At 50.9% G+C, this 13886-nt stretch overlaps 1 long non-coding RNA gene across 1 annotated transcript; it reads left to right on the top strand.

Annotated features, from left to right (window-relative positions):
• The first annotated feature begins 430 nt into the window (after positions 1 to 430).
• Positions 431 to 12758, top strand: LOC139272551 (uncharacterized). Its single transcript, XR_011594883.1, has 2 exons — positions 431 to 480; positions 10779 to 12758. It is a non-coding gene; the product is annotated as an uncharacterized lncRNA (long non-coding RNA).
• Positions 12759 to 13886: the final 1128 nt, after the last annotated feature.

The following is a 13886-nucleotide window of genomic DNA, read 5'->3' as shown; positions in this document are numbered from 1 at the left end:
GCCGCCTTCACCGCCTGCTGTACCTGCATGCCAACCTTCATTGACTGATGTACCATGACACCCAGGTCTCGCTGCACCTCCCCTTTTCCTAATCTGCCGCCATGGAGATAATATTCTGCCTTTGTGTTTTTGCCCCCAAAGTCGATAACCTCACATTTATCCACATTATACTGCATCTGCCATGTATTTGCCCACTTGCCTAACCTGTCAAATCACCCTGCAGCCTCTTAGCGTCCTCCTCACAGCTCACACCGCCACCCAGTTTAGTGTAATTTGAAAACAAGACTGATTGGATCAAACTACTTTTGGTTATGGATTTAAGGAAAATGTGTAGATTACCGAGTAACAATTAAAGTGGACACAGTCATCCCAGAGAATTCTTAAACCAGCATCAACAATATATTGAACAATGTAACTGTCGTTTGTATTTTGTTGTAGAACTCCGGAGATCGTCTGGAGGATTCAAATGCCACGTACATGGTAAGAAACTCCAATTATAGAACGTTAATACATTCCAAATAACCCTTCATTGAGCACATGTTACTAGAGTGCTGATTCTATCATTGCTCTGTTCCTTGTTAGGCATTATAGCAACCAGATCAATCCATATACAGTGAGCTTAAAGGTATGTTTCTCTAACCCTTGACAAGGGTAGAGACAAAGCGTGTGATATCGGTCACTTTTTGTATAAATGGTGAAACTGTGGGAAACCTTCACCTAAAATGGATCCATAGCAGCAACATTGCCTGGAATAGACCGAGAGCAATGAGCCCAGTGTGGTAACGGGCCATCAGTAGCCCAGTACGGTGATGGATTGAATGTTGTGTGGTGATGAACAGCTTTTATTAAATCATTAACACCCACACACACACACACAAATCCTCTCCTTTGTTCACACTGAGTATTGTAACCAGGTTAAAAGTAGCCCGTACACTTCATTTTCTGATTCAACATTTTCCATTGGTTTCAAAGTATTGGCCCTGATTTTTTCAACAAGAGTTATGTCACATTAATTCTGGGAAAATAGACCATAATAATCAAGGAAAAGTTACATACTGGCTGGCCACTTACACTCCTATAACCATTAATTACGTGTCACTGTTATTTCAGAGATAAACACGTCTCCCGCTGATCAATTTTTCAACCTCAATGATACAGGGACTGAAAGGGTTAAATGATGAGGACAGGTTGCAACAATTGGATTGTATTGCCTTCAGTTTCGAAGGTCGAGGGGTGATCTAATCGAGGTGTTAAAATGTTAAAGGGATTCGATGGGGTAGATTGAGAAAAACTATTTTCTCTGATGGGAGAATCAAGAACAAGACGGCATAACCTTAAAATGAGAGTGAGGCCATTGAGGAGGGAAACAGTTCCAGCAGCAGTCCCTGATGGTGATCAGGAGTGGCAATGTGACCAGATTTTATCCCTGTCCAGCCCATGACTCCTCAACTGCCGCTGTTGGAGACAACACAGATCATTATTACTGAAACATGGCTGAAAGGGCAGGACTGGCAGCATAACATTCCTGGTTGCAGGGTTTTCAGACGTGATAGAGAGGGCGATAAAAAGGAGGGGGGTCCTTACAGCTGAGAGGAGGGATGATACGTGAGAAAGATCATCAAATGAGTCCATATGGGTTCAACTGAAGATCAAAAACTGTCAGAGGGCGATAGGAGAACAAATATGGGCATATTTCTGAGAAGTCCAAACACAATAGGGCAGTAATAGTAGGGGATTTCAACTACCCTAACATTAACTGGGATAGCATCAGTGTAAAAGGTATAGAGAGCACAGAATTCATAAAATGCAATCAGGAGAACATTTATAGCCAACACATAGCAAACCCAACAAGAGAGAGACGGTTCTGGCCTTAGTTTTAGGGAATGATGCTGGAGAGGTGGAAGGGGTATCAATGGGGGAGCATTTTGGTGATAGTGATCATAATTCAGTTAGATTTAGTGTAGTTATGGAAAGGAGAAAGATAAACCAAGAGTAAAAGTTCTCAGTTGGGGAAAGGCCAATTTTAATAAGCTGAGATGTGACTTAGCAAAAGTGGACTTCAAACAGCAACGAAGGTAAATCAGTGTTGGGGCAGTGGGAGGCATTCAAGAAGGAGATAGTGGTGGTTCAGAGCAAATATGTTCTCTCAAAGAAAAAGGGTGGGACTCCCAAATCTAGAGCTCCCCAGATGTCAAGGGAGATACAGTGGGATAAGGCAAAAAATGGAAGCTTATATTGGATACCGAGAGTTAGAAAGCCTAGAGGAGTACAGAAAGTACAGGGGTGAAATTAAAAAGGAAATTAGGAAAGCAAAGAGAGGGTATGAAAAAATATTGGCAAATAAAATCAAGGAAAACCCAAAGATGTTCTAGAAATACATAAAGAGCAAGAGGATAACTAAAGAAAAAGTAGTGTATATTGGAGAGCATAAAGGTAACCTGTGTGTGAAGGCAGAAGACATGGGTATGGGTCTTGATGAATACGTTGCGTGTGTCTTCACAAAAGAGAGGGAAAATGCAGACATTGTAGTTAAGGAGGAGGAGTGTAATATATTCGATGAGGTAAACGTAGAGAGGAGATATTAAGGAGTTTAGCATCTTTGAAAGTGGATAGATTGCCAGGCCCGAATGAAATGCATCCCAGGCTGTTAAGAGAAGCAAGGAAGGAAATATTTTTCAATCCTCTCAGGCTACATGTGTGGTACTGGAGGACTGCTAATGTTGTACCGTTGTTTAAAAAGGGAGAAAGGGATAGACTGAGTAATTACAGCCCAGTCAGCCTAACCATGGTGGTGAGGAAATTGTTGGCAAAAGTTCTGAGGGACAATATTAATTAATCATCATTTAAAAAGGCATGAATTAACCAAGGATAATCAGCATGGATTTGTTAAGGGAAGGTCGTGTCTGACTAACTTGATAGAATTTTTTCAGGCGGTAACGAGGATGGTTGTTGAGGGTAGTGCGTTTGTCTACATGGATTTTTAGCAAGGCCTTTGACAAGGTTCCACATGGCAAACTGGTCAGGAAAGTAAAAGACCATGGGATCCAAGGGGAAGTGGCAAGTTGGATCCAAAATTGGCTCGGCAGGCAGCAAAGAGTAATGGTCGACGGGTGTATTTGTGACTGGAAGGCTGTTTCCAATGGGGTTCCACAGCACTCAGTACTGGGGCTCTTGCTTTTTGTGGTATACGTCAATGATATAGATTTCAATGTAGGGGGTATGATTAAGAAGTTTGCAGATGATACAAAAATAGACTGTGTGGTTGACAGTGAGGACGAAAGCTTTAGACTGCAGGAAGATGCCAATGGATTGGTCAGGTGGGCAGAAAAGTGGCAAATGGAATTCAATCCGGAGGAGTGTGAGGTAATGCATTTGGGGAGGGCTATCATCATAGGCAGTCCCTCGGAATAGAGGAGGATTTGCTTCCACTCCCAAAGTGTGTTCTTTGATGGCTGAACAGTCCGATACGAGAGCCACAGACCCTGTTACAGGTGGGACAGATATTCGTCAGGGGAAGGGGTCAGTGGGGCTGGTTTGCCGCGCGCTCCTTCCGCTGCCTGCGCCTGACCTCTTCATGCTCTTTGCATTGAAACTCGAAGAGCTCAACGCCCTCCCGGATTGACTTTCTCCACCTCGGGCGGTCTGCGGCCAGGGTCTCCCAGGTGTCAGTGGTGATGTCGCACTTTACCAGGGAGGCTTTGAGGGTGTCCTTATAACGTTTCCGCTGTCCTCCTTTGGCTCGGTTACCATGAAGGAGCTCCGCATAAAGCATTTGCTTAGGGAGTCTCGTATCTGGCCTGCGAACTATGTGGCCTGCCCAGCGAAGCTGATCGAGTGTGGTCAGTGCTTCAATGCTGGGGATGTTGGCCTGGTCGAGGACACTGATGTTGGTGCGTCTGTCCTCCCAGGGGATTTGCAGGATCTTGCCGAGACATCGTTGGTGATATATCTCCAGCGACTTGAGGTGCCTTCTATACATCGTCCATGCCTCAGATCCATACAGGAGGCTGGATATTACTACAGCCCTGTAGACCATGAGCTTGGTGGTAGATTTGAGGGCCTGGTCTTCAAACACTCTTTTCCTCAGACGGCCGAAGGCTGCACTGGCGCACTGGAGGCGATGCTGAATCTCCACATCAATGTCTGCCTTTGTTGATAAGAGGCTCCCGAGATATGGGAAATGGTCCACGTTGTCCAGGGCCGTGCCGTGGATCTTGATGACTGGGGAGGCAGTGCTGTGCGGCGGGGCAGGCTGGTGGAGGACCTTTGTCTTACGGATGTTAAGTGTAAGGCCCATGCTTTCATATGCCTCAGTGAATACATTGACTATATCCTGGAGTTCAGCCTCTGAATGTGCGCAGACACAGGCGTCGTCCGCATACTGCAGCTCAACGACAGAGGTTGGGGTGATCTTGGACCTGGCCTGGAGACGACGTAGGTTAAACAGCTTCCCACTGGTTCTGTAGTTTAGTTCCACTCCAGCGGGGAGCTTGTTGACTGTGAGGTGGAGCTTGGTGGCGAGGAAGATTGAGAAGAGGGTTGGGGCGATGACGCAGCCCTGTTTGACCCCGGTCCAGATGTGGATTGGGTCTGTGATAAGGATCACGGCCTGCATGTCGTCGTGGAGCAGGCGGAGGATGGTGACAAACTTTTGGGGGCATCTGAAACAGAGGAGGATGCTCCATAGAACCCTAATGGTTGACAGTGTCAAAGGCTTTTCTAAGATCGAAAAAAGCCATGTATCAGGGCTGACGCTGCTCCCTGCATTTTTCCTGCAGCTGTCGCGCTGCAAAGATCATGTCTGTTGTGCCCCGTAGGGGATGAAATCCGTACTGTGATTCCTGGAGGAACTCCTCGGCCACAAGGGGAAGACGATTGAGGAGGACTCTAGCGACAACTTTCCCAGTGGCTGATAGCAGGGAGATTCCCCTGTAGTTGCTGCAGTCGGACTTGTCCCCTTTTTAAAGATGGTCACAATCACTGCATCTCGGAGATCTCCCGGCATGCTCTCCTCCCTCCAGATGAGAGAGATGAGGTCGTTTATCCGCGCCAACAGCGCCTCTCCGCCATATTTTAGCACCTCAGCAGGGATTCCATCCGCACCTGTAGCATTGTTATTCTTCAGCTGTTTTATGGCTTTGCCGACCTCGTGCAATTGGGGTTTCACTGAGTTGGTGGTGGATCGCGTGCTGCGAGATGGAGTCGCGAACACTCAAGTCAAAGGCAGAGTCTCGATTGAGGAGATCTTCAAAGTGCTCCTTCCATCGGGCCCTGACAGCCTTGGTGTCCTTGATGAGTGTTTCCCCGTTCTTGGCCAGGAGTGGAGTGGGGCCTTGGGAGTTTGGACTGTAGGTGGCCTTGACTGCAGCAAAGAATCCTCGCATATCATGGCTGTCGACCAGTTGTTATATCTCCTGTGCTTTCTCCATCCACCACCTGTTCTTTAGGTCCAGGATTTTTTGTTGGACCTGAGCCTTGAGCCATCTGTAATGTTGTTTTGCAGCTCCTGAGTTGGGTTGTTGCTTGAGGCTCAGGAATGCTTTGCACTTGCAAATGATCTCCTGATCATTTTCATCAAACCAATCCTGATGTTTTCTGGTTGAGTGACCAAGTGTCTCTTCACAGGCACTGGTTATAGAGACCTGGAGGGCAGACCAAGCGCTGTGGGCATTCAGCATCTCAGGGTCATCAAGGCACGCCAGATTGGCTGTGAGGTGCTGGCTGTATAGGGCTCTCGTAGCTGGGTCTCTAAGTGCCCCTGCATTAACTTTTTTGTTGCACTGCTTCTGCTGTCCCTTCTGTTTTGGGGCTATGTTGATGTCGATGATGGATCGGATTAGGCGATGGTCTGTCCAGCAGTCGTCAGCTCCTGTCATGGCGCGGGTGATGCGCACATCCTTGCGATCCCTGGCTCGGTCGATGACATAGTCAAGCAGGTGCATGATGACAAGTTCATGTTCTAGACATTTTGTCAGGAATAGGGTACCGCTGGAGTTGGCTTTCCCTACCCCCTCTCTGCCAATCATGCCTTCCCAGAGGGCTGTGTCTTTGCTGACCCTGGCATTAAAATCACCTAGGAGGATCAATTTGTCGCCCGCGGGGACACGGGACAAGGATGTCTCGAGGTTGGAATAAAAACCCTCTTTAGCCTCATCCGTTGCATCGAGTGTTGGGACGTACGCACTGATGACTGTGGCTCATTGGTTCTGAGATAGGGTGAGACGGAGAGTCATGAGGCATTCGTTAACCCCACAGGGGGAGTCTTTGAGGCGGTCAAGCTCATTCTTGACGGCAAAGCCGACTCCATGAAGGCGGCATTCTGCCTCTGGTTTCCCTTTCCAGAAGAAGGTATACCCTCCACCATGTTCCTTCAACTGGCCTTCTCCTGCCCGCCGGGTCTCGCTTAAGGCGGCGATGTCAATGTCAAAACATCTGATGCAACTATGGCGGTGCGGCGTTCCGGCCTGTTGCTGTTGGGATTGTCCGTGAGGGTCCTGACGTTCCAGGTCCCGAACTTCATACTGACGGAGTGGAAGATGCCTGTGCGTGAGTTCTTTTAACGTGGGGGGCCGCTGCACACCAGCCACCACACGGGCTTAGCTGAGCAAGGTCTTGGTCCAGTGGCAAGGGGGTCCAAGACAACTGGAGACCAGGCACAGCTCGATAAGCCTAATTGCCGACGGCGAAGTGTTGGCCACAAGCTCGGCTCCGAGTAGCGCCATTGATGGCCCGAGGCTTGGCTGGGGAGCAGGCATTAGCACGGTCACTTCCAAAGTTATTTTAAAAGTTAAAAGTTGATAAAAATTCCCAATTTATTTCAAAAGTTTCTAAGAGTTGTTAAAAAGTCAAGGATGTAGATCAATAATAAATGTTCGAAGTATTTTGATTAAAAGTCTAAAAGATAAGTTTTAAAAGTTATCCCAACTTGTTTAAAAAATTTAAAGGTTGATTAAAAGTTTAAAAACTAATTAAAAGTTGGTCAGGAGTTTAAGACGGTGGGTTGAACACCGCCACCGTGGAGTCCCCTCGGCCGGTTCAGCACCGGCCTGGAGTCCCCTCGGCCGGTTCAGCGCCGGCCTGGAGTCCCCTCGGCCGGTTCAGCACCGGCCTGGAGTCCCCTCGGCCGGTTCAGCGCCACCGTGGAGTCCCCTCGGCCGGTTCAGCGCCACCGTGGAGTCCCCTCGGCCGGTTCAGCACCGGCCTGGAGTCCCCTCGGCCGGTTCAGCGCCACCGTGGAGTCCCCTCGGCCGGTTCAGCGCCGGCCTGGAGTCCCCTCGGCCGGTTCAGCGCCGGCCTGGAGTCCCCTCGGCCGGTTCATTCAGCGCCGGCCTGGAGTCCCCTCGGCCGGTTCAGCGCCGGCCTGGAGTCCCCTCGGCCGGTTCATTCAGCGCCGGCCTGGAGTCCCCTCGGCCGATTCAGCGCCGGCCTGGAGTCCCCTCGGCCGGTTCATTCAGCGCCGGCCTGGAGTCCCCTCGGCCGGTTCAGCGCCGGCCTGGAGTCCCCTCGGCCGGTTCATTCAGCGCCGGCCTGGAGTCCCCTCGGCCGATTCAGCGCCGGCCTGGAGTCCCCTCGGCCGGTTCATTCAGCGCCGGCCTGGAGTCCCCTCGGCCGGTTCAGCGCCGGCCTGGAGTCCCCTCGGCCGGTTCATTCAGCGCCGGCCTGGAGTCCCCTCGGCCGGTTCAGCGCCGGCCTGGAGTCCCCTCGGCCGGTTCATTCAGCGCCGGCCTGGAGTCCCCTCGGCCGGTTCAGCACCGGCCTGGAGTCCCCTCGGCCGGTTCAGCACCGGCCTGGAGTCCCCTCGGCCGGTTCAGCGCCGGCCTGGAGTCCCCTCGGCTGGTTCCACGTTCCCCCAATCAGTCAGCACAATGAACACCTGGTGTACAACCACAGGGACAGGTGTGGGCAGGTGTGTGGTGTCCTTTCGGCCAGGATGGCCCGCGACCGGTGTGGAGTCCTTTCGGCCGGCGCGGGATCCCTTTGGCTCGGGACAGAAGCGGCCGGCGCGGGGTCCCTTCGGCAACTGCAAAGTAACGTTTATTTGTTGTCCTGCTGGGGCTGCTCAGGGCCCGCTGTGTGTTGTCCTGCTGGGGCTGCTCAGGGCCCGCTGTGTGTTGTCCTGCTGGGGCTGCTCAGGGCCCGCTGTGTGTTGTCCTGCTGGGGCTGCTCAGGGCCCGCTGTGTGTTGTCCTGCTGGGGCTGCTCAGGGCCTGCTGTGTGTTATCCTGCTGGGGCTGCTCAGGGCCCGCTGTGTGTTGTCTCGCTGGGGCTGCTCAGGGCCCGCTGTGTGTTGTCCTGCTGGGGCTGCTCAGGGCCTGCTGTGTGTTGTCCTGCTGGGGCTGCTCAGGGCCTGCTGTGTGTTGTCCTGCTGGGGCTGCTCAGGGCCTGCTGTGTGTTGTCCTGCTGGGGCTGCTCAGGGCCTGCTGTGTGTTGTCTCGCTGGGGCTGCTCGGGGCCCGCTGTGTGTTGTCTCTCTGTGTGTTGTCTCGCTGGGGCTGCTCAGGGCCCGCTGTGTGTTGTCCCTCTGGGGCTGCTCAGGGACCGCTGTGTGTTGTCTCCCTGGGGCTGCCCAGGGCCTGCTGTGTGTTGTCTCGCTGGGGCTGCTCAGGGCCCGCTGTGTGTTGTCTCGCTGGGGCTGCCCAGGGCCTGCTGTGTGTTGTCTCACTGGGGCTGCCCAGGGCCTGCTGTGTGTTGTCTCGCTGGGGCTGCCCAGGGCCTGCTGTGTGTTGTCTCGCTGGGGCTGCCCAGGGCCTGCTGTGTGTTGTCTCACTGGGGCTGCCCAGGGCCTGCTGTGTGTTGTCCCTCTGGGGCTGCCCAGGGCCCGCTGTGTGTTGTCCTGCTGGGGCTGCTCGGGGCCCGCTGTGTGTTGTCTCTCTGTGTGTTGTCCTGCTGGGGCTGCTCAGGGCCCGCTGTGTGTTGTCTCGCTGGGGCTGCTCAGGGCCCGCTGTGTGTTGTCCTGCTGGGACTGCTCAGGGCCCGCTGTGTGTTGTCCTGCTGGGACTGCTCAGGGCCCGCTGTGTGTTGTCCTGCTGGGGCTGCTCAGGGCCCGCTGTGTGTTGTCCTGCTGGGGCTGCCCAGGGCCCGCTGTGTGTTGTCCTGCTGGGACTGCTCAGGGCCCGCTGTGTGTTGTCCTGCTGGGACTGCTCAGGGCCCGCTGTGTGTTGTCCTGCTGGGGCTGCCCAGGGCCCGCTGTGTGTTGTCCTGCTGGGGCTGCTCAGGGCCCGCTGTGTGTTGTCCTGCTGGGACTGCTCAGGGCCCGCTGTGTGTTGTCCTGCTGGGACTGCTCAGGGCCCGCTGTGTGTTGTCCTGCTGGGGCTGCCCAGGGCCCGCTGTGTGTTGTCCTGCTGGGGCTGCTCAGGGCCTGCTGTATGTTGTCCTGCTGGGGCTGCTCAGGGCCCGCTGTGTGTTGTCCTGCTGGGGCTGCTCAGGGCCCGCTGTGTGTTGTCTCGCTGGGGCTGCTCGGGGCCCGCTGTGTGTTGTCTCGCTGGGGCTGCTCAAGGCCCGCTGTGTGTTGTCTCGCTGGGGCTGCCCAGGGCCTGCTGTGTGTTGTCTCACTGGGGCTGCTCAGGGCCTGCTGTGTGTTGTCCCTCTGGGGCTGCTCAGGGCCCGCTGTGTGTTGTCTCGCTGGGGCTGCTCAGGGCCCGCTGTGTGTTGTCTCGCTGGGGCTGCTCGGGGCCCGCTGTGTGTTGTCTCGCTGGGGCTGCTCAAGGCCCGCTGTGTGTTGTCTCGCTGGGGCTGCTCGGGGCCCGCTGTGTGTTGTCTCGCTGGGGCTGCCCAGGGCCCGCTGCGTGCTGTCCGGCTTCCTCACCTGGAGAATGGCCCCGGAGAGCGCTGCGTGCTGTCCGGCTTCCTCACCCGGAGAGCTAACAAGGCAAGGGAATACACAATAAATGGTAGGACACTGAGAAGTGTAGAGGAATAGAGGGACCTTGGAGTGTATGTCCACAGATCCCCGAAGATAGCAGGCCAGGTGGGTAAGGTGGTTGGTTAAGAAGGCATATGGAATACTTTCCTTTATTAGCCGAGGCATGGAATACAAGAGCAGCGAGGTTATGCTTGAACTGTATAAAACACTGGTTAGACCACAGCGAGAGTACCGCATACAGTTCTGATCACCACATTACAGGAAAGATGTGATTGCACTAGAGAGGGCACAGAGGAGACTTATGAAGATTTTGCTAGGACTGGAGAATTTTAGCTCTGAGGACAGATTGGATAGGCTGTGGTTTATTTCTTTTGGAACAGAGGAGGCTAAGGGGAGATTTATTGAGATGTATAAAATTATGAGGGGCCTAAATAGAGTGGATAGGAATGACCTATTATCCTTAGCAGAGGGGTCAGTAACCAGGGGGCTCAGATTTAAAGTAATTGGTAAAATGAGTAGAGGGGAGGTGAGAACTTTATTCACCCAGATGGGTGGTAGGGGTCTGGAACTCACTGCCTGAAAGGGTGGTAGAGGCAGAAACCCTCGTCACAGTTAAAAAGTACTTGGATATGTACTTGAAGTGCTGTAATATACAGGGCTAAGGACTAAGAGCTGGAAAGAGGGATTAGGCTGGATAGCTCTTTGTCGGCCGGCACAGACACGATGGGCCGAATTGCCTCCTTCTGTGCCGTAAATTTCTATGATTCTATGATTCACTCAACCCTGAGACCTTCCCAGTCTGTATGGCTCAGATACGCCCGGGATAAACTCAGACAGTGTCTGAAATTGTCTTTTATTGTCACATTTTACACTAGATTATTTCAGATAACTGCTTTGTTTTTAATTCTGTTCAAACAGGCAATAAATAAACAGCTGACAGCTGAACTACAGAAGAAGTCCTGCCATAAGATGCTATACTGGGAGGACGAACATATGATGGACATTTTGAGCAGGAAAAGGTTATCAGACCCAACAAACCTGCTCCCCACCTGCTCACCAGATCCTTCAATCCCTTTTCTCATATGATTATCTTGAACCTATTTATTTTGTTCATATCAGGAACATTCTTTGGTTACTTACTCCACAATTCTGTCAGCCTTTGGGTGCCTGACTTTAACCTTTGCTCCTCTCTTCCTAACTTGCTTCTCCTGGTATTTGAACAATTTGCTTTGGCACTGTAATGTCTGTAAGCTTGTAATGCTTGTAGCGCCACACTGTGGATGTGGACGTATTGTGTACTGCAGCTGCATAGTTAATCATTAAACAACAGGCAGTTTTCCGGACCTCTATCCATGCTAATATATTAGCCCCAACCCCGTGAACTTTTATCTTGTGTAGTAATCTTTTATGTGGCACCTTGTCAAATGCAACTGGTTCCCCTTTATCCACCCTGTTCGTTACAACCTCAAAGAATTCTTGCAAATTTGTCAAACATGACTTCCCCTTCATAAATCCATGCTGACTCTGCCTGACCGAATTATGTTTTTCCAAATGTCCTGCCACTACTTCTTTAATAATGGACTCCAACATTTTCCCAACCACAGATATTAGGCTAACTGGTCTATAGTTTTCTGCTTTTTGCCTGCCTCCTTTTTTAAATAGGGGTGTTAAATTTGCAGTTTTCCAATCTGCTGGGACCTCTCCAGAATCCAGGGAATTTTGGTAAATTACAACCAATGCATCCACAATCCCTGCTGCTACTTCTCTTAAGACCCTAGGATGCATTCCATCAGTTCCAGGGGAATTATTCGCCTTTAGTCCCATTATCTTACTGAGTACCACCTCCTTAGTGATTGTGATTGTGTTAAGTTCCTCCCCCCCCTATAGCCCTTTGACTATCCACTGTTGGGATATTGTTAGTGTCCTCTACTGTAAAGACTGATACAAAATATTTGTTCAGAGTTTCTGCCATCTCCATGTGCCCCATTATTAATTCCCCGGTCTCGTCCTCTAAGGGACCAACATTTACTTTAGCCACTCTTTTCCTTTTTATATACCTGTAGAAACTCTTGCTGTCTGTTTTTATATTTCGAGCTAGTTTACTTTCATAGTCTATCTTCCCTTTCTTAATCATTTTTTTAGTCATTCTTTGCTGGCTTTTAAAAGCTTCCCAATCTCTGTCCTCGCACTAGTTTTGGCCACTTTATATGCCCTTGTTTTTAATTGGATACCGACCTTTATTCCTTTAATTAGCCACAGATTTTCATCATAAGTTAAATATCCTGGAACCTTGAATAACATGCAGACATCCTGATTTTCAGGTTAAACCATTGTCTCCCCCTCCCGACCATGTGGAAGTCTTGGAACAGCTCACTGTTCCCCCTCCCTCCCTCGCTCTCTCTCTCCCCCCCCCCCGCTCTCACTGCTCCCCCTTCCCCCCCCCACCATTGCTGCTCCCCCTTCCCCCCCCCCCCATCGCTGCTCCTCCTCCACCCCCCATACTCGCTCACTTGTTGCTCTCCGCTCGATCACTGCTTTCTCCTTTTGATACTCTTGGCTCTCTCTCGCTCAATGCTCTCGGGGATCTCCTCTCAGAGGAAGACTAAAGTGTTTCAGTAAATCAGTTAATTTGGCAACTGATCAGAGTACTGTCTTAATACTAATGTCCCCTGAGCCACAGAACAGAAGCACGATTGCTACTTGCTGCGAGCTGTATAAAGTATAACATTTCCAAACACACACTGTAATCTTGCTCAATGAGTCTTATAATTGTGCTGTATTCAGTTGAACCCAGCTAAGGCTGCACCACTGTGATGGTGGAATCACATTTATTCTGCTGGTTTTGATGATTCTGTATTACCTTTGAAGTACAGCAATTAAATAAAATATTATACTGCAGTGGAGTCCGTCGTGATTTAGCTATTTGCTGATGAATCACCTTCACGTATCCGGGTATTCTAAATGATCTTCCCACTTTAACCATGGCTTGAATTTGATCATTTCAGTAATAGCCATTCGAAACCAGGGCGACACAGCAGTTTGATGATTGCAATAACAGGAATGACTTGCACGACAGTTCTGATCAAAGGTCATCGACCTGAAACATTTAGGGCTGGACTTTTGGCTTTCCTGATTTAGGGGTGTTAATCGCGACAGGGCAGTAAAGATACCGCCTGAAAAATGATTTGCGCCCTCGACTGGGAAATTCGATAAACAAGTAGGATCCATGTTCGTGGGCGTTAAATCAGGCGCTGCACAACGGACTTTGTGCGCCTCAGCTGAAAATTGCAGCAGTAAAAGAGGCGGCCATTTTGCGCATGTGCAGTAGGATTTTTTTCCCATTTCAGGGCACGGCAGCTTCCTGTGCGCATGCACAGATGACCCGACTGACTTCTGGCACTTCTGCAGAGATGGAGCAGCAGGAGGGCAGGCAATTCTCCAATGAGGTCTTAGTCCGCAAAACATTCAACGACTTTACCAGGATCGTCGCGTGAGTATCATTCACATTTATTTATGGCTGCTATCCTTCCAACATGAATGTCAGACACTATGTGAACTCTTTCATGTATATGGCCATTCTCAAAGCCTTGCAGCCTGTGCGGTGGGTTTCACAATGCATCGGAAAGCTGCAGGAAGTCTTCTCCAGCCATTGCCTCTTAATGAATGATGCACGTACACTCGAGTTCCCTAATCATTGAGAACATCCTCGCAATACACTACCACTGCTGATATGGGTTTCATAAGATCACCTGCAGCCCCTATGTTACCTCCATCTCACCCAGTAACAATTGCTCATTAAGCTCATGCAACATCCACACAGATTGAAGTGATGTCATTGGAACATCCATACAGTATGGTAGGCATATGTGGCACAACAGGAGATGTACCCTTTCTGAACCCTTCCTATTTTTCTCTTTGCAGTCGAAGCACTCACACAACAGGCGTGAGCAGCTGCACACAGGCGGGGGTCCACCTCAAATCCTAGACTTGATGTCGAGGAACGGGTGTCGGCCCTCATTGGAGCAC

The sequence above is a fragment of the Pristiophorus japonicus genome, chromosome 9, assembly GCF_044704955.1.
Source record: "Pristiophorus japonicus isolate sPriJap1 chromosome 9, sPriJap1.hap1, whole genome shotgun sequence".
In the NCBI taxonomy this organism is placed as follows: Eukaryota; Metazoa; Chordata; class Chondrichthyes; family Pristiophoridae; genus Pristiophorus; species Pristiophorus japonicus.
This window is presented reverse-complemented; position numbering and strand designations above follow the sequence as displayed.